We start from the raw sequence: 22,154 nt of genomic DNA on the forward strand, positions 1-22,154 counted from the left end.
ATGCAGCAAGAGGTTAGTGTAAATGATTCATAGAGAGATCCTTCTCCAGTATAATCTTCCTCTCCTGGGAGTTTCCTCGGATGCTTCATCAAACCACTCAAGCTATTATTAAAACTGCTTCCCTGTGAAAAATAAAATAAAAATACACTTTCCCATTCCCATTCACCATTCCCTTTTCTTCTTGAGTGATTTATATCTTTTTCAGCCAAAAGTAAAATCAATTCTTCATATTCTACACATTTTTGTAATTATTCCTTTTCACAAGCATTTTAAGTTACGATCATTTTATAATTTTCCAAAACAAAGAATTCAGTATTTTAAAAAGTCAGGTTTTAATTTACTTATCTATCCTGATATTTCAATGTGGGTGCTGCTGTCTACTGAAATTTATCTTGTATTTGATTCATTTTAAAAGATTTTAAAATGTTAACTCATCAAAGTCAAGGCGCTCCAAATTTAAATTCAATTCTCTTTGATTTAAAAATGCTAATAAAAATGGCTGTTTCAATGCGTACATCTGGCTCATTATAACATTTAGCTTTAACTAATAAATCCTTAATTATTAAACTCTAGTGTTCAATTTCTTTCACACGGATAAGCCAAACACATATTGCTACAATTATAAATATCTGGGATAAATTAGTTACAACTTATCAAGAAAAAGCTTTCCTCTTGACTCTCCAGCTGTTAAACAAGATGCCAAGTATCTAAGAGACGCATGTTTGAAAGACCACCATTAAACATTTGGGCACTGCTGTATGTAGGTGCTGCATTTATTGGCTAGCAAATATTTAACTCTGCTGGGTACTCAAGCATAATGCACAGAGTAATTTGCTTGTGCAAATAGGCCAGTTTTTTTTCCAAGAGCCTTTTCAGAATAAATGTGTCAAAACCGAATGTAATCATATGCCCTAATTCCGGCTTTACAAAGCAGACGCTACCTCCACCCAACCTGATGTTTTTATTAACGTGTTACTGAATATATTTAATCTAAGTATTATTGCACATCATGACGCTGGTAAAGGTTGAAATCCCTCAGAGAACATGTTTGCTTTTAAGCCTTAATATATGCTAGTGAGTTTTTCTTTTTCCTCCCCCACCCCCAGATCCTTTTCGTCCCCCCCCTCCCTTTTTAATCAGTAACATCGACTGTACTGACTATTTTACAATGGAGTCACACAGTACGTGTGTTCAATCGTTTGGCTTCCCAGAAGATTCATTACAGTTACATTAGAAAGTCAAATCAGGCAATTCTGCAGTCTAGTGAAAGCTAGCATATGAAAGGAGGTTAATACAAAAGAATTCCATTTTAAATAGAGGGCATTTAGGAGTTTAAAAAGCAACATTACGATAAAATTTTCAGGATATTTGTTCTGGCATCAACACATGCTTTACAGGTCTAATTTCAGAGATAGCTAAATGATTTTCTAGGAAAGACAGAGTATGTGTGGGAGGAAATGGTTTGATCTGCAAGGTCTGCCATTTTAATGATCCTCATACTAAGAACACTGCAGATGTATGTTTTACCTTCACTCATGGGGAAAGAATCCATGTGCTCTCCGATTATGCTGATTGAATAGGAATCAAGTCAAAGTCAAGGTGTATACGTTTAAATCCTTATAAAGGTTCTGAGAGATTTTAATACTTGTCTTGGGTGTAAATAAAATACTGGGATTTTCAGATCTCCATACATTGTTCATATGACAAAACCAGTAAGTTAATTGTTTTTTCCATGGTAAGCAGGAGGTATAGAAAAATCTTCTCAGGCATACATGTGTCAAACTGACACTTGTGTATAATGGTTTCCTTCTCACTAGGCTTCATGCCTCAGTAAAACCCTAACAAATCTTATTTGTTTCCATTGGCTTAGAGGTAAGCAAAAATAAAAACTATCTATTGAAATGAAGAGGAAAATGTAGGCCTCTTCATTCAGTACAGCAGATTAACAGAATACAAATTACAATTCAATACAAAGGCTCACTTTTGCATGAGCAATTCCAAAGCCTAAATATTGTGGCAAGAAGAAAATAGCAGCTAGCAGTGGTAACAGACATGAAAGGCGGCTGTCTTCAGCACTACCTTTGGCAGCAGTACAGATGGACTTTGTAGGCCACTGGCTATGCTTAATTTAATATGAACCTAAATGCAGTCAAAACATCTGGTGCACTACTGATGGTTATCATGATAAATTAAATCTGACATCCCCCACAAACCCACTCAATACTCTATTTGTATCCTTTTACCTAAAACACAAAGCTAAAAATCTTCACTTTTTACTTTTAAATTTTGTTTAAAATTTACTTTTATGTGTTTTATCTAACAGCAGTAGATAACAGATGTACTTTTAAAGATCAGGTTTTGTAGAGTCTGATATTTACACAATTTGAGGGGACTTATTTAAAAAAAAAAAAAAAGAACTACAAAATTTTACATATAAAATGTCGAGGAACCCTCCCCAAGGGTCTTAAAAGGAGTCTACACAAGTGGTCCCTGTAGCTTAAATATCATGAGTTCATGGAGGGGAAGGGCAGTGTAAAAGACAAGACTAAATGGTACACCAAGTGGTACATGGAATTGGTAAAAAGAATGCAAAACTAAAATGCAAACAATTTAACTGACAACCTGCAGAGGAACAAAAGACTTTCTAGGCAGGTACATCAACAAAACATAAACTAACTGCATTCTTAGAACAGACTTATAACATATGTTTCTTAAATTCAGAACCCCAAATCTGTGATGGAACACTGGAACATAAGTACTATGATAAAGGCAAAAAACTCAATGAAAGAACCAAAATATCAATATTACAATAGGTACAGGACAAGGAACAAGTATAATTTTTATAAGCAACTATCTCATAAAACATAATTAATAATCTCAAATAATTTGTTATTAAAAAAGACAAAAGACCACTTGTAACTGAAATTACTGTCTAGACTGCTATACTCAAATTATTGCATTTTTTATTACATTGTTTTAAATGATATTTAGTGAACAGAATTAATTCTACTGCTATAGAAAATTAGCTTCACCCACATTCTTTTAAATAAAAAGGACCTAAATCCTGATTCCGCATCTGAAGGAAAGACAGCACACCATATGATAAATTCAGTACAATAAAAATGAGAACCGTATTTCTGCTAATTTTTCTCATCCTGACTACAGAGCTATAAAAAAAAAGTTATTAAAATTAATGCATCAAACTATCATAGTTCTGTCCTTTTATTACTGGTAATATTCTTTCTAAAATATTAGTCTGTTTTGCTGTACTAGCATATCTTCTTGAAAGTTCTCTTTGAAAATCGGGATCACTTTACGTTAGGAGAAAAGCATGCAATTATTTTAATTTGGCACTGAAAATAATCTCTTCAGTTCTAGCAGGTTTGAAATTCTGAAAGTCATTCCTTCCTTAGAAAGCCACTTATTTTTCTTAATGCTCTCAATGGTAATAATAAAGGTGAAAGATAATGAAGCTATCTTGCTATTCAACACATAGCAAAAAAAAAAAAAAAGTATCAAAAACTGGCAAATGTCACAAATAAACATTTTCCTGTTCCTGCTAAATAAATTTAATTTCTAATAACCACTGCCCTGTATGAACTTCCCCTACTTAGCAAGTTATAGTTCCATTTCTTCTTTTACTAACTAATCAATTTTTTCTAAAGTTAACACTGAAGAAACACCACTGGCAACTCTTTATCCACCCACTTCTAAGTAAATGAACCACATGGCCAAAATGAAATTCTCTCCTGCATCATTAATCAACTGAACACTAAATGTGATGCTCCATAAAAAGGGACCAAGAGTTTACAGATTTTCCCATAATTTTATCAGAGGAACAAATTTTCAAAATTCAAATTTTCAAAAAGGGGAATGAAAGACATTTGCAGTTACTTTACAAGAGAGTGAAAAATTTTCAAAGCAAATTCTTCCTAAAGAAAGGAAAGCAAAAATATATTGGAGACTGCAATTTTCCTTATCCTCTCCTTTGGAGAATATGATTTAGTATATAGTTTTATTTAAAAAACCAAAATCAGGAGATTTGAGTTCCAATTGTATTCCAATAACTAAGTCACTCTTCTGTTTTGATTGCTACTTGTGTGCAATTATACACCCACCAGGCTCAACTGCAAAACAGCCATAAAAAAGTTAGGATAATACAAAATTGAATATACATAAAGAAAACACTACAAAATTCAAATGTGAGGGGCAACATTCCTGCTGATAAATGTGATAATTTTTATTATATACATGTAAGCACTTACTGATTATTATGCCACTATTAAGGAGCCTTCAACGGCAGTGGGTTTGGTTTGGTTTTTTTATTAAGGAGCCTTGGTGGCAAAGCAATTAAGTGCTTGGCTTCTAACTAAAAGGTCGTCCATCAGTTCAAACCCACAAGCTGCTCCACAGGAGAAAGATGTGGCAGTCTGCTTCCGTAAAGGTTACAGACTTGGAAACCCTATGGGGGCACTTCTATGCTTTCCTAAAGAATCACTGTGGGTCGGAATCGACTCCATGGCAATGGGTTTACAGCACTATTACACAGCGTAACTCTAATTGATCAAAGTCAATTTTCCATTGACCTTGGGAAAAAGAGAATTATCTGAGAAATGACTCAAAATGAATTCTCTACAAGTAGAATGTTGTATCTTTATGAAGAATATCACATTGTGAAACCTGAAAACACTCCAGTTTTAGGACAGGAATGCTCCAGGCCTACAAAATTTGAACAATCACTTATGTATCATTTACAATCTGAACAACTGCCACAGTCGAGAAAAGTCAGTTTTGGATAAAATGCTGAATAAAGTCCAAGTTGAATGAAAAGAAAAGGTCCTGGGTCAGAAAAGCCACTTTGTTATTGTGTATTTGGAGAGAGCTTAGTAGAGGTGTGAGAGACAATTTGCCTAATGTGGAAAGTAAGGGCCACCACGTGGAGGGCCAGGGGTCATAGGGAATGGGAACAGGAAACAGGGAACAGGTAATATGAAGCTATACCAAACTTTGGAACCAGGGTACCATAGGATCAGAAACCCAGCCATTCTAAATCTGGTATTTCTACTTTTTTTTTGTATTTACAATAATTATTTCTTTTTATTCTCCATTAAATAAAACTGTGAAAATTCAGCTAGCCTCAGTTATGCTGCATGAAAACAAAGGAAAAAGAAAAATATTTTGAACAAATTTAGCCTAAGATTTAATATGAAGCAGGGCCCCCTTTTGGATCAGAGGCAGCGGAACCAACAAGTATCTAATACTAACATCAGTTACCATTTACAGTAAGCATTTACTATGTTCCAAGCACCACAGACTGCATTATTTCCATACACTATTCCATGAATTGACAGACCAATACCAGGTTTTCAGTATCATCATCTCTATTTACACATGAGAAAATTGAGGCACAGAGAAGTTACACAGCTCTAACAGGTTACATGGCTGATGCCTGGCAGAACAAGGATTCAAACTGGTCTTTCTTCTCTCACACTCATATTCTCAACCGTTATGCTTTACTATCTCCCCAAAATGAGAATCAAACTGAAATAACCCCAAAGAGAAAGGAAATCTCAAAGGATGAGTTAGAGTTCTCTAAACAACACCCTCTATCCTGGAGCACTTCTGTCCTAAAACTGGATGGTTTTCACGTTTCACAATGTGACATTCTTCATAAAGATACAATGTTCAATACTATGGAAATTCATTCCATCTCAAACCTTGAACTATCCTCATTCTCAGTATCCATCTTCAACCGTGGCTTCTCAAACCAAAGAAACCAAACCCACTGCCATCAAGTCAATTCTGACTCATGGCAACCCATGTGTTACAGAGTAGAACTAACTGCTCCATAGGGTTTTCTTGGCTGTAATCTTTACAGAAGCAGATAATCACGCCTTTCTTCTGAAGTGCAGCTGGGTGGGTTCAAATCGCCAACCTTCAGATTAGTAGCCAAACGCACACTGACTGTGACACGTTTCCATCTGCCTAATGGCAAAATCAACCAGCTATCTCACAGAAGTCAGATTTTTTATCATCTTCCTTCTCAAATCTATTTCTCCTCCTGTTTCCCAATTTCCTAATGGCATACTATACTCCTAACTAACTATGCTTAAAACCCCCCAGTTAAGACTATGCCTTGCTCCAACCAAATCTAACTGATTTTACCTCTGTAACATCTCTCACATCTTTCCCACCTCTCCACTTGATTTGCATTACCTTTCACCAACATCCCATAAATGGCTGTTGGTGTTAACTGCTATCAACTTGGTTCTGACTCATAGAGACCCCGTGTAGAACAAAATGTTGCCTGGCCCTGTTTCATCCTCACAACAGTAGGTACGTATGAACCCATTGTTGCAGCCACTGTGTCAATTCATCTCATGAGGGTCTTCCTCTTTTTCGCTGACCCCCTACTTGTTGTTGTTGTTAGGTGTCGTCCAGTTGGTTCTAGCACACAGTGACCGACCCTATGTACAACAGACAAAACACTGCCCAGTCCTGCGCCATCCTCACAATCACTGTTTGAGCCCAATGTTGCAGCCACTGAGTCAATCCATCTCTTTGAGGGTCTTCCTCTTTTTCACTGACCCTCCACTTAACCAACCATGATACCCTTCTCCAGGAACTGGTCCCTCGTAATGCATGTGTCCAAAGTAATCAAGAGAAAGTTTCACCAAACTCACTTCTAAGAAACATTTTAGTTGTTTACTTCCTCCAAGACAGGTTTGTTCGTTCTTCAGGCAGTCCACGGTGTATTCGATATTTTTCACCAACACCATAATTCAAATGTCAGTTCTTCCATCTTCCTTTTTCATTGTCCAGCCTTCGCATGCATATGAGGTGATTGAAAACACCATGGCTTGGGTCAAGCACACCTTAGTCATCAAAGTGACATCTTTACTTCCTAAGCTTTTAAAGTGGGTCTTTATAGCATATTTTCCCAATGCAATACATCATTTGATTTCTTGACTGCTGCTTCCATGGCTGTTGATCGTTGATCCAAGTAAAATGAATTCCTTGACAACTTCAATACTTTCTACATTTTTCATGATGTTGCTTACTGGTCCAGTTGTGAGAACTTTTAGTTTTTGATCTTCAAAAGCAAGTGCTTCAAATCATCTCCCCTTTCGGCAAGCAAGGTTGTGTCATCCTAAGGCACAACTATAATCATGTCCCTCCCTTGCTGAAAAACGAACCTTCAAAAGCTCATTTCCTACCAAACTTTCCCATCCCTTCAAGAATAAGATCAAATGCCTCCTCCATGCAACTTGTCAAACCCCTTCACCACCCCACCACCCCCAGAGAGGTCGCTGCTTCCTCCTCTGAACTTTGTAGCACTTTAGTAGTACCTCACTTGACCCTTACCAGTTTCAGCCTCATGTTGCAGGCATACAGGCACCATTTCCCTCCCAGAGGACAAGCTCCTTAGTAGTCTCTCTCAGATTCTGGCAAGAAAACGGTGCACATGATAAGACACTCAAATATCTGACAAATGAATGAAAAATTCTGTATCAGCTTTCTGGGTATAGTATAAGCTTTTTATCAAAAGGACTGCATCTATTAACAAAACCTAAAAACAAATCTGTGAAGAAAATCATAATTTCTATGGAAGCAGCTCTTTTAAAATTTTTGTTTGGTTCCTAGTATAGTCAGGAAAAGGTGTTTATTTTATTTGAAGACTGAGAAGAAAGTAGCACCAGTCTAGGTCTAGCAGCATCAATCTATCAATTCACTAATGCTGGGAACCATCAGGTCATGTGGTCTCAGCTTTGGTCCTTCTGAAAGAAGCCTCAAGAGGGCTTTCTTCTGAAAATGCACTAAATGATCTGAGATGACTACTCTGTTTAAAACACTCTCCTCATTTCTTGAAAACTTCTTTTCCTAACATTCAGACTTCTCTTCCATAGGTCAGCTCCTCTTTTTTCCGCCTTATGGTAAGTTCTGGAGTCCCTGGGTGGTGCTAACAGTTAATGTGCTTGCAGGATCAAGTCCACCCAGAGATACCTTGGAAGAAAGGCCTGGCAATCTACTTGAAAAACCAGTCACTGAAAACCCTATGGAGTATAGTTCTACTCTGACACAGATGGGGTTGCCATGAGTTGGAATCCATGCAACAACAATAACTGACATTTTTATGGCAAGGGCCTAGCAGCATGAAAAAATTAAGCCACAATAATGAAGACTAATGAGTTTAAAATGCCTGGGTGACACGCAGTCATGAAAAATTAATATTTTGCCCTCCACCAAAAAAACCAAACCAAACCCGTTGCGGTCGAGTCGATTCTGACTCATAGCGACACTAAAGGACAGAGCAGAACTGCCCCACAGAGTTTCCAACTACCGACCTTTTTGTTAGCAGCCACAGCACTTAACCACTACCCCACCAGGCTTTCCATAGCAAAGTTATAATCACAGGTAAGGAATAAAAATAAAAATATCATCACAGCCTGGAAAACAGCAAAAATCTAGGCATGGAAGAGTTAAGGAAGTTACATCCTTGTGAGTTAAAGGAAATGCTCTAGTCTGTGAAATTTCCTATCTGCAAATTACAGCAGGTTTGGAGGACAAAAATGAAAAGAGAAGACTATTTACAGATATCCTGATGGAGAATGATAATATTTACTCAGTAAAGTAACAATCATAGAAATAAATCTAGATTCTGTTTTGTTTTGTACAGCCCTGCACATAGGGTTCTGATCCCCTCTTCAATTCAGAAATTAGAGGTCCTTCTTGAGAACTCCAAACCCAAAAAACCCACTGCCGTCAAGTTGACTGCGACTCATAGTGACTCTATGGGACAGAGCAGAACTGCCCCAAAGAGTTTCCAAGGAGTCCCTGGTGGATTCCAACTGCCAACCTTTTGGTTAGCAGACATAGCTCTTAACCACTATGCTAACAAGCTTTCCTCCTGAAAACTAGAAGGGGAGAAAAAAAAAAATCTATCCCCATGATCAGATTTTCCATGCAGTATTAAAAATGAACATCTGGCATATAATTCAGGAACTAAAGACAAAACTAGGGTATAGTTAACTGTATATATTTATTGCCATGAAAAAAGATAACCCAAGGTCAAACAGACCTCTGCCACCACCTGGGATGAACCAACCCTAGGAGGCTGGTTTCCCTTATCTCTACCTCTTCCATGTGAAAGAGCACCCCAAAGACAAGCTATCTCTGCGTGTTCTGTATTCAGCCCTCACCCAGTGGCAGAAGCAGCACGAAGTGGAAAACAGTGCACATAGGTTTCACATCACCTCTACTGCCAATGGCTCTGGGGGAAGAACTCTGTGTAGAGTAACAGCAATGCAATGGCTCTCTATATGATCTTACCCTAGTGTCATCTGTAAAACCGTGAGGGGAACAAAGGATACACAAAGATCATAGAATACTGCCTCAAGTTCAATTAAAATTGCAAGACAGAATTTCAAAAAAAAAAAAAAGAAGAATGCTACAGCCATTTGGCCAACTATATGGCAGGCACAATCCCTGCTGACTGGTTGGGAAAGGAAGTCTAGATAAAAAATTACAACATGGTGGATTAACTGCTAATAAAGGGGGGAGAGGAAGAGTTTCCAGGGAAGGCTTTCCAAAGGAAATTACATCTAAGCTGAAGCCCAAAAATTAAATGTGTAGGAGTAAACTAGGCAAAGAAGGGAAGAATGTTCTAAGATAAGGGAGGACTGGAAGACTCTAGGGAACTAATACAATCAAATTTGTATTTTTTAAAGATTGAAAGGTTCCAAAGAAGATAGGAAAGAGCCTACAAGCACAAGAAAAAATGCTCATCATTAGGCGTCAAACCAAAAAAACCAAACCTATTCCCGTCAAGTCAATTCCAACTCATAGCGAACCTGCAGGAGAGAGTAGAGCTGCCCCATAGGGTTTCCAAGGAGCCACTGGTGGATTTGAACTGCCGTCCTTTTGGTTAGCAGCCAAGCTCTTAGCCACTGCACCGCCAGGGCCCCCCTTTGGCATCAAAGAAATGCAAATCAAAACCCTAATGAGATACCACTTCACGCTCACCAGAATAGCTATAAAGGTAATCACAAGTGTTGGTGAGGATGTGGAGAAACTGGAACCGCCATACATTGCTAGTAGGACTGTAAAGTTGTGCAGCCATTTCAGGAACAGCTTTGCAATTCTTCAAATGGTTAAACATCGAGTTACTAAGGACCCAGCAATTTCAATTGTATAGTGTATGAATTATACCAACAAGGCAGTTATAAAACAAAATGAAAAAAAAAACATTCACAATGGTGAAGAACACTGGGCGGGTACATGATCTGAACAAGCAGACCTGTATGGAAGTTATTATAAAGTAACTCAGGTAAGAGACAGTGGCCTGAACTAGGGTAGCGGCACTAGGAAAAAATGGAGGAAAAGGAAGCAATACTTGATTACAGACAGTGGGAGATGAGAGGGAGTCAATACTTCCCAGAGTTTCTACCTTGAATAATTGAGCTGCACTTACAGAAACCAGGAACACAGAAAGACATGTTTCGGTTAAGGGAGATTCGCTGCATTTTCAAGTTGAATTATATTTACAAAGACTGTATAAGTACTTGGAGAAGGTTTTGAGAGGTAGTAAGGTTTCCCAGGCAGGCATTTGTTTATTCAATTTTTAAATGCAATTTAATGTTAATTATATTTATAGATGGAACTGGATATTTAAAGGGAATTAAATCTGTTCAGGAGCCCTGGTGTCTCACTGGTTAAACACTTGGCTGCTAAATGAAAGGCTGGCAGTTCAAACCCACCAGCTGCTTCACCGGAGAAAGATGTGGCAGTCAGCTTCTGTAAAGATTTACAGCCTTGGAAACCCTATGGGGCAGTTTTACTCTGTCCTATAGGGTCGCTATGAGTCAGAATCGACTTGACAGCAGTGGGTTTGGTTTGAGTTTGGTTTTTTTTAACTTTATTCAACTTGAATTAATCCACACACATCAAAAGTTATCCTGTAAGTAATTTTTCTTGTATTATTATATAAAATTACTGGATTAATGAAAAAAAACAGTAAGATTTATAAATTGAATTTAAGACTTAAGGAAAACTAGGTTTTACATTTTCTAACTTCAACTACTGATTTTAAACACCAGTAACTATAAGGAGTTGTATATCACTGGCATGTAGCATTAGTATTTGGAAGTTAAGAAGCTCCAGTCTGATGGCTTCTCTCTATGTAATAGGAAGTGAGGTCATCTGTTCAAGAGACAGAATGGAAAAATGGGTGGTGAGAAAGGCGGGAACAGGAATCCTAGATTTAGGAATAGTAAAAACAACAGTGATGAAGAAAGAACGAGGTGGAAGGAAGGATACAGAAGGTCCACCTGGCATTGTCACAGGCCTAGTCTAGAGTGTGCAGAACGTGACTTCACAGGGCCTGGATTTCACCGTTTCCTTTACAACTACTTAGCTGCCATGAGGACTATCTTCTAATTAATGTCGTATGTATTTGGTTACTCTAAGGTGTAAAAATAACATGTTTCTAGAATTTTTATTTTCAGCCATAACTTAAAGATAGAAATGCAAAAATACATAGATAAAAAGAGGAAAATCAGTTTATATAATCAGAGCGTAGCAGACGAGAGCATTTGCCCCCGGGCACAAGTCCAAGGGCGTGCCAGATGAGGCACAGAATGACATTCCAAGACACCACAAATATAAAAAGCACCTGACTCAGGCAGCCGGACAAGAGGGGGAAAGGCGTTTCTGTGGACCCTACACCACTATGGATGTCTCTTCATCTTGAAATGGGGGGGCGGGGTGCAATTTAGAGACTGCTCTTGGGCGCTCCTTATCCTCGCTATACCTCAGCACCAACAGAGGAGTGTTTCTGCATTTTAATACTGACCATGGAAAAAAATCTTTCCATAAAAGAAATGTAAAATATAATATCTCTTCCAGAAGATAAAAGTATCACTTATTCATTATACTTTGAGATCACTCTCATGTCCTTTTTCCTCTAATCCCTAAGTCAGGATTCTAGACCAGTGTTGTCCAATAGAACTTTTGGTGATGACAGCAATGTTCTATATCTGCACAGTCCAATACAGTAGCCACATGTGGCTGTCAAGCCCTTGAAATCTGGCTAGTGCAAGTTAGGATATGAATTTTAATTTATTTAATATTAATTAATTTAAATTTAAATAGTCCCATGAAGCTAGTAGCTACCATATGCAACAGACAGCACAGTAGACTTTTCCACTAAAGAAAATGAAGAAATGTATAGGCCAGCTAGGGTGCCCACAAGTCCTAAGTTTAAAACATAATAAAAGGAACAAATATGTGAATTCATTCATCCACTCATTTAGGAATGCGTGTAACAACAATGATCCTTGCCCAAGAAGAGCCTTAAGAGAGTTCTAACTCCTTTAAGGCAAGACTCATGCAGCCTAAACAGCGTGCATGTGGTGGACTAGAGGACAAAAGAACCTATTTCAAAACCTAAGTTCCAAGAGTAACCAGTATACTTAAGAGGAGGAGCATACCGTCTTCACAGGGTAAGTGTTTATCATGCATCTTCTAAAAGCAAGGGGTCTGTCTGCAACCTACTTCCCAAAGTCCCAAACTGTCCTTGTAAATAAAGTTCTCTTGGAACACAGCCACGCCCAATTGTTTACATATTGTCCGTGGCTGCTTTGGGGCTACAACAGCAGAGTTGAGTAGCTGTGACAGACTATAAAACTTAAAATAATTACTGTCTGGCCCCTTACAGAAAAAGACTGCAGACCCCTGTTCTAGGCTAAGGGCTGCAAAAGCTGTTTGCACAAGGTAAGGGACAAGGAGGCTCCACAGACCACAATCATCAACTTAAGAAACAATTCCTGACATATAAACCACCCTGGTTAGAGGAAAAAGTTAAACCTAAAAACTATTTTTAAAAATCTTAAATCTAAGGGCATTTTCCATTAATTTGTGGCAATGATATGAAAGAATAAAATTCCTTATTTACCTGGGAAAAAAAAACTTCTGTTGCATCTTATTTTTAGGAAAGAAGCAATCATAAGAAGAAAAAAAAAAAAACAAGCACATAAGGAATATTTACTTAAAATACTGCATTTCCAGCCCAATCTGTACTACACAAGAATAACTAACCCATGAAACGACTGCCCAGGCATAACACGGTAGGCAGGTGATAAGAACAAAAACAAAACAAAACCCAGTGCCGTCAAGTCAATTTCGACTAATAGCAACCCTATAGGACAGAGTAGAACTGCCCCGTAGAGTTTCCAAGGAGCACCTGGCTGATTCGAACTACTGACCCTCTGGTTAGCAGCCATAGCACTTAACCACTACGCCACCAGGGTTTGCAAATAAAAATAAAAGTATTGTCTAATTCAGAATGATGATCTTAAGACACTGAATTCCCAAATCATTTTAAAGGTTGTAAAACACATTATATCCACTCCTCACTTATCAATACTGCATTGGGCAAATATGCTGCAAAAGACTTCTTTTAAGTGTTAAAAAGCAAAGATGTCACTTTGAGGACTAAGGTGAGCCTGACCCAAGCCAATTGCCTCATATACATGTGAAACCTGGACAATGAGCAAGGAAGATTGAAGAATTCATGCCTTTGAATTATGGTGTTGGTGAATAATATTGAATATACATACCACAGACTGCCAAAAGAAGGAACAAATCTGTCTCAGAATAAGTATAGCCAGAATACCCTTAGAAGCAAGGATGACGTACTTTGGACACATTATCAGGAGGAACCTGTCCAGGACAAAGACATCGTGCTTGATAAAGCAGAAGATCAGCAAAAAAGGAATCGCACCATGGGCTCAAACATAGCAATGACTGTGAGGATGGCAAAAGACTGAGCACTGTTTTGTTCTGGTATACATAGGGTCACTATGTGTCACAACTGACCTGATGTCAGCTATCAACAAAAACAATACTGATGTGCTCATCACTGTGATGAGTCCGGTTATGGATTGTTCCTCTGTGGAGAAGGAGGCTTGGAGGAGACAAGGCTGGATAAAGCTAGACTGTGTGACCGGAGGGGCCAGGGCTTAACCACTTCACCTTCCTCCTGTGCTGGGTCAGAGCTTTTCTCGCAGAGCCGCCTCCAGGGCTTCACTCCCACCCCTGCAAGCCCTGAGTTCTTGATCCCAAGCCTGCCCTGCCCTCCAGGCCTGCAAGTCACCTGAGAGGCAGAGGCATCAGGCCCTTTTCAGTTCACTTTCGGATGTCATTAAACTTGAACACATTTCTTCCAAACACCCTACAGGATGCGTCTGTCTTTCCTTCCTTCTCACCCACCAGCAGTTTTGAGCTGCAGGGCCTCAGGAGGCACTGGAGCTGGGAATCTAGAGCAGGATGCCCACAGTCTGGGTGCTACCTGCTCAGCCATGGTCATGGAGGAGGCTGACCCCATGCAGCAGCTGAACTCAGCACCCCTGCCAGCAGGAGGGAAAGGAGGGGCGCAGGGGAGTGTAGCTCAGCTACCCAAAGATGTCCAGAGATCCTCTGTTTTGCCACGCCTGCCAGCTCACAATGCGCAAAGTAGTCAGATAGTAGGTTTTTTATTATTGTAAAGTGCCAAAGGTCAGATAAGGAGATAGTAAGTGAGGAGCAGATGTATTATTTTTGAAATACATGAATATATTGAAGATCTTGTAAAATAAAGTTTGAAACAACTACAAGTTTTGTCTTCTACAGTACAAAGAGTTGGTATCACTGAGCATAATGTCTTCATCTGTCACGGAGAACATTCTCACCTCACAAGATTATTGCGTAGATTAAGTAAGGTGTTTGCAAGGTGCAGTAACTGACACAGAGGAGGTACCTAGTTAAGAAAGAAAAATATATATACATTTATACTTACATATATTTCTATTGTTATTAGATGCCTTTTTTATTAGATGCCGCCAAGTTGGTTCTCATACTGACCCTATATACAACAGAATGAAACACTGCTCAGTCCTGCACCATCCTCACAATCATTGCTGTTTTAACCCATTGTTGCTGCTGCTATGTCAACCCATCTCATTTAGGGTCTTCCCCTTTTTTGTTGACCTTCTACTTTACCAAGCATGATGTCCTTCTCCAGGGACTGGTCCCACCTGATAACATGTCCAAAGTACTTGAGACAAAGTCTCATCATCCTCATTTTTAAGGAGCAATATGGTTGTACTTCTTCAAAGACAACAAATGGGTCCATTTGGACAATTAAGGCTTTACCACCAGTTGCCATCGAGCCGATTCAAACTCATGACAACCCCCATGCGTGTAAAGTAAAACTGTGCTCCACAGGGTTTTCAATGTCTGATTTTTCAGAAGTAGATCACCAGGCCTTTCTTCTAAGGAGCCTCTGGGTGGACTCATACCCCCAACCTTTGAGTTAGCAGCCGAACACATTACCCATTTGCACCACCCATGGACTCCCAAACTGGGGCTTTACTTTGTCAATTATACAAAACTACATTTTCAACATGATGGTGACATCAAGTGTTTTGGTCAAACCTAGATACAAGAGGAAATGTTACCTACTGATTAAGAGTTTTACTCAATTTACGTGCAGCACTAGTATTTACTATAGCTGTATTCCTCAGTAGCCTCTCCAAGGAAATGAGAGTACCTATTTTATGAAGAATGTGGGGAGGATTATAGTGATGTAGAACAGTATCGGCACATTGTAAGCACTCAATAAATGTAGTATTAAAAAAAACCTATGGCTAGTGCACTAACGGTAGGAGTAGGAAGGTAAACTAGTAAAACCTTTCTGGAGGCTAATTAAGTAATTCCTATTAAAACTTTTAATGTGGCTACTTTTGACCCAGTAATTCTACTTTTAGGAATTTTTCCAACAAAAACATTCACAGGCTTCTGTAACAATATTGACAAGGGTGTTAACTAGACTGCTGTTCATAGTGACAAAAAACTGGACACAACCTAAACATCTATCAGTAGGGAACAGGCTAAATTACAGCACTAAGGTAACTTACTATGGAATACCATGCAATCATTAACAACTAGATTGACTGTGTGTGCTCTGATAAGGAAAAATGTCAAGATTATGTGGTTAAGTTAAAAAAAAAATTTTTTTAAAGCAAGTTGAAGTACAACATGTAAAACAATCTCATTTTTTGTAAAAAAAAAAAAAAGTATATAGTATAGATGCTTTGCACAGAAAAAGTTGGAAAGAATGTATACCAAACTATTAACAGTTATTATTTTCCAGGCAAGAACTATTAGGTACTTTTATCTGCTAAATTATAGATTTCTATATTATGTAAATTTTATAATTAGCATATATTACTTTTGAAGAATGAAAGGTTGGTGTAAAGAAGGAAAGAATGGTGTAATGCCCTTTAAAATGAAGCTTTAAAAGACTTTAATATTGTGAGAAACTATGTTACAGATGTTGCTTTAGGAAAAGCTATAATATACTAAAAAAATATATATACTACATATATAACATTACCCCAATTTTGTAATACATAAAAAAAAAAAACCCAACCAAAATATTACCCCAGTTTTGTAATACATATGACTAGAAAAAGAGACTGGAAGAAAAGACACCAAGAAATAAATAGTTGTTATCTACAAATTCCAGGAAGGTAGGGGCTTCAACTGTTTGTATTTCTTGAAATATATACTTTTTGAATGAAAAAATATTTCTAGAAATAATTTATTTGTACATTTGACTGAAACTTACCAGTACTTCAAATATTTTGTTCCTGATACAAGATACTATGTTTTAACATATTCTCTTGAAGCTTCACTCCAAATAAAATTTTACCAGGTAAACTTGGGATTCCATCAAGGAACAAAGTAAGATTCACATACTTACTTTGATAAGACCTTTATTTTGGCCTGGTGCAACTGAACAAAAAAACAGTATTTCTAAGGAAAAGAAATGCACTTCTTTAAATTAAAAAAAAAAAATGACCTATTTCCACTGAATAAGTGAATGTCTGGTCTGTACCTTTAATATATAATATCAAATAAATAAGAATTTTGTTGACTGAATTATCAAAAAAGGTTTAAAAAATTTTTTAACCTCCAAAAACATCACTACTATTTGACATCCCAAATTTAAAGATCTATGAGTCAAACATCTTCCTAAACAGAGATGTCTAAGAAATACTTATTCTTTGAAATGCTATAGCAATAACGTGAAATTACATTAAATCAGATCCAGATGGTATGTCTTTCACAACTAGTCTCATCCAAAGAAAGCAGTTGCTGAAAATAATTTGCCATTTTTCTACAACTCGTATTAACTGAAGACAAAAAAAAAGAATACTGTCAATATGGAAATGTACAAGCACGGTATCATTTCCAGGATTTATAATACATCAAATAATGTTTTTATTCGCGTTTTACTTTTATGACTCAAGAGCTCTTTTATCCTTAAATTTTTTCATGAAATACATAAAACATATAGACAAGTTTTAGAGAATAACAAAGGAACTATGTCTCATCACCTACAGTTAACATTTTGCTATATATGCTTCAGATCTATTTTCCCTAAAGCAATTTAAAAAATCTTAGATATATATAGTTAGATCCTCTCCACCTACTTTTTTCTTTTTTTAGTATTTAAAAACGACAGAGTAGATGTACCAAGCTCTGGGGCCCCTGGATTTTTTTAATTCTATAATAACACTTTTTTTTTTATTCTGGTTAAACTGTTTACCAATTCGATATATAAATTTAAGCATAGGCAACAAAAATTTACTATGGTCATATGAACCTATCTATGCCAAATAACCTCAAAAAAAAAAAAAAACTATTAAAGCTATCCTCAGGAAGATTATGAAATGGCTATCTTCCTCCCCGTCTATATTACTGGCATTTGGCTCACAGCTTTGTTTTTCAATGATTCCCTAGCTCTGCACTATCCAAGAAGGTACACATCAGACTCATATGGCTTTAAAACACTTGAAATGTGCTAATCCAAATTCAGATGTAAATGTAAAATATACACTAGATTTCAAATAGTATGAAAAAAGAATATAAAAATTTTTCATTAATAATTTTTGTATTATTTACATGTCAAAATATTTTGGATGTACTGGGTTAAAAAATATATAATTAAAATTAATTTCACCTGTTTCTTTTTACTTTTTTAATGTAGTTACTAGAATTTTTTAAATTATATATGAAGCTCATATTTAAGGCCTTAGTATTTTTCTACTGCACAGTGCTGTCCTAAATTCATCAAAATAGCAACAGAATAAAAACTAGAGATTTTGCATCAAGACTTATAAAAACTTATGATCAACTGATTTTTGACACGGGTGCTAAGTCCATTCAGTAGGGAAGGAAGAGTCTATTCAATAAATGATCTGAGAAAATTGGATTTCCACATGCTGAGGAATGAATCAGGATCCATGCCTCAGGCCATACACAAAACGTAATTCAAAATGGATCAAAAACATAAATGTGAAAACTAAAACTATAAATTTTTTAGAAGAAAACACAGGGGTATGGCTGTGGGACCTAGTTTTTAACAATGGATTATCAGATACGACAACAAAAGCAGGGGCAGCAAAATAAAAAAACAGGCAAATGGAATCTCATAAAAATTTAAATACTTTTGTTCACCAAAGGCCTTTATCAACAAGTAAAAAGATAACCTGCAGATTGGGAGAAAAGTTTCAGGAACTATACACCTGACAAAGGTCTAATATCCAAAATACATAAAAATACTTCTACAACTTAACAATAAAAAGACAACCCAATCAAAAAATGGACAAAGGACTTAAACACAGATTTCACCAAAGAGAATATTCAAATGGTCAACATGCACTTGAAAAGACACTCACTGCCATTAGCCATTACCTATCACCTTTGAGTCAATTCTGACTCATAATGATCCTATAGGACAGAGTCAAACTGCCCCACAGGGTTTCCAAGGCTATAATCTTTATGGATTATAATCTTTATGGATTAAGGCTATGAGTCGGAACTGACTCGAGGGCACTGGAATCTTTATGGAAGCAGACTGCCACATCTTTCTCCCACGGAGCGGCTGGTGAGTTCAAACCCTCAACCTTTCAGCTAGCAGCCTGGCATTTAACCACTGCGCCACTAAGGCTCGTTCCATTAGCCACTGTTATTGTTAGATGCCATCAAGTTGGTTCTGACTCATAGCAACCCTATGTACAACAGAATAAAACAGCTCAGTCCTATGCCATCCTCACAATTGTTGTTATGCTTGAGCCCACTGTTACAGCCACTGTGTCAATCCATTTTGTTGAGGATCTTCCTCTTTTTCGCTGACCCTCTACTTTACCAAGCATGATGCCCTTCTCCAGGGACTGATTCCTCCTGATAACATGTCCAAAGTATGTGAGACGTAGTCTCACCATCTCTACTTCTAAGAAGCATTCTCATTGTACTTCTTCCAAGACAGATTTGTTCCTTCTTTTGGCAGTCCATGGTATATTCAATATTCTTCACCAACACCACAATTCAAAGGCATCGATTCTTCTTAGGTCTTCCTCATTCATCATCCAGCGTTCCACTACATATGAGGCAATTGAAAACACCATGGCTTACAGGTCAGGCACACCTTAGTCTTCAAGGTGACATCTTTGTTTTTCAACACTTTAAAGAGATCTCTTGCAGCAGGTATGCCCAAGCAAGGCGTCCTCTAATTTCTTGACTCCTGCTTCCATGGGTGTTGATTGTGGATCCAAGTAAAATGAAATCCTTGACAACTTCAATCTTTTCTCCATTTATTATGATGTTACTTATTGGTCCACTTGTGACGATTTTTGTTTTCTTTATGTTGAGGTACAATCCATACTGAAGGCTGTGGTCTTTGATCTTCATCAGTAAGTGCTTCAAGTCATGTTCACTTTCAGCAAGCAAGGTTGTGTCATCTGCGTAATGCAGATTGCTAATGAGTCTTCCTCCAAACCTGATGCCCTGTTCTTCTTCATACAGTCCAGCTTCTCGGATTATTTGTTCAGCATACAAACTGAATAGGTATAGTGAAAGGATACAACCCTGACACACACCTTTCCTGACTTTAAACCGCGCAGCATTCCTCTGTTCTGTTCGAACGACTGCCTCTCGATCCATGTACCAGTTCCTCGTAAGCACAATTAAGTGTTCTGGAATTCCTATTTGCCATTAGGGAGATGCAAGTCAAAATCACAATGAGATGCCCACCTTACCCCCATTAGAATGGCAACAATCAAAAAATAGAAAACAACAGATGTTGGTGAATTTTGGAGAAACTGGGACCGTCATCCATTGCTGATAGGAATGTAGAATGGTATAGCCGCTGTGGAAAACAGTCTGGCAGTTCCTCAAAAAGCTGAACATAGAACTACCATACAATCCAGTAATCAAAATCCTAGGAATATACCCTGAAGAAGTGCAAGCAGGAATGCAAACAAAAACCTGTACGCCAAAATTCATTGCAGCACTTTTCACAGCAGCCAAGAGGTAGAAACAACCTAAATGTCCACAAACAAGTGAATAAACCAAATGTGGTATATACACACAGTATTACTCAACCATAAGAGACATGAAGTTCTGATGCATGTCACAATGTAGATGAGCTTTGAAAACAAGTTGCTGGGCAAAATAAATTAGTCGCAAAGGGACAAATGCTGTACCATCTCACTTACATGAAATAAGGAAACATACAGGAACCACAGATTATGGGTACCAGGGCTGAGAGGGAGTAGAAAAGGGGGAGTTTTTGCTTAGGAGGCCTTAAGTTTATACTAATGGTGGCAGAATAACTCAGAAAAGGATAGTGATAACGGGTGCACAACATCAATAATGATCATTATCACAGCTGAATTGGCAAATGTTTTATTGTGTATAGCTTCACAATTACAAAAATAAATAAATAAATAAATAAAATACAAAGGTTAAAAAAAAACCCATTGCAGTTGAGTCAATTCCAACTCATAGTGACCCTACAGGATAGAGTATAGCTCCCTCATAGAGCTTCCAAGGAGCGCCTGATGGATTAAAACCGCCGATCTTTTTCTTTTTGGTTAGCAGCTAAAGCTCTTAACCACTATGCCACCAGGGTTTCCAAACAAAGATTAAGATGGTCAAAATGGTGGAGTTGTGGCTGTCACCTAGGCAATTTTAAGGGAAGAATACTATTTTTGAAAAAGCTCTCAGATTATGACTCTACATCAACAGAACACCCCAGATAAACCCTATTTGCTTCATTACATTTTACCCATGTGTATCTGGGAAGTTACTCTCCTAAAAATAGTTGATTCTTTAGTCACTTAAATGGGCTGAATACAGATCTAATAGAATTCATTCATTCACTAACAATTTTTATGAACTGAGTACCGGGGGATACAGTAGTGAACAAAACTGTGGCTTGCTTTCTGTAGGGGGAAGGGAGGTCATATGCAAATGATGAACAAGCTAATAAATAAATAAATAAATAAAAATCAGTTCAGAAAAGTGCTTTGAAGAAGTCATGTGAAAAGAAACAGCCAGTAAACAGTCTTTCAAGCCCAAGCCTATCTTTAGAATCAGCTCAAGTTTGGATGCTGTAGGCACTAGGATTATTTTAGGGGTGATAAATTAGTTATTTCAATGTGTTCATACTACAAGCTCATTTTCTGTGCAAATATTTTCAATCAAAACATTCTGCAAAAAACATGCACTGTTTCTAAGGACATCACACAAGAAAACGCTAGGCAATTTACGTGTCATTGTCATGATTCTCATAACACTTAAACATCCAATTTGGCTTTTAATGCTTACTTTAAAAAGTCAATGATTATTTACCTTTTTTCACTTAAGAAAAGCAAATGAGAATATCTTGCTAAAAACATGGCAAAATAAATTCCAAATTCTTAAGCATCTAGAACTTTCAACATAAATCTTCTGGTCCAGGAAATGGCACAAAGTCTCATCTGACATGGTCAACTTCTGCCACCACTCCCCTCCCCCGCAAAAAGAATAAATATAACCTCCAAAGCCCCCGGGAATTTATATATGAAATGTTAATCTGTGTGGCCATAACTACGCGGTTGAATTGACTTTTATAAATTATGTGTCAGTCAAGGAAGTGGTTAAAAAGAGACCCTTCACTAACTACCATGGGCTGTCAGTACATTCATGTGACCATTATAAATCACATCAATTTAAAGGCACAATACACCATTAAGTGAGGAAAACAGAAGATGTTACAAATGTTCAAT

The 22,154-nt window shown here is 37.4% G+C and overlaps 1 protein-coding gene across 10 annotated transcripts in view; it reads right to left on the reverse strand.

The window, feature by feature from the left end:
• RERE (arginine-glutamic acid dipeptide repeats) overlaps positions 1 to 22,154 on the reverse strand; it is a 473,241-nt gene that overhangs the window by 415,681 nt on the left and 35,406 nt on the right. The window contains exon 1 of one of the 10 annotated variants that reach the window (XM_064281201.1): positions 7,366 to 9,387. The exons of the other annotated variants lie outside the window; for them this stretch is intronic. The gene's annotated coding sequence lies outside the window, so the exon portion shown is untranslated. Of the gene's footprint in view, positions 1 to 7,365; positions 9,388 to 22,154 lie in introns of those variants that run through there. 10 annotated transcript variants of the gene reach the window in all.

Source organism: Loxodonta africana, chromosome 3 (genome assembly GCF_030014295.1).
Source record: "Loxodonta africana isolate mLoxAfr1 chromosome 3, mLoxAfr1.hap2, whole genome shotgun sequence".
NCBI classification, from domain to species: Eukaryota; Metazoa; Chordata; class Mammalia; order Proboscidea; family Elephantidae; genus Loxodonta; species Loxodonta africana.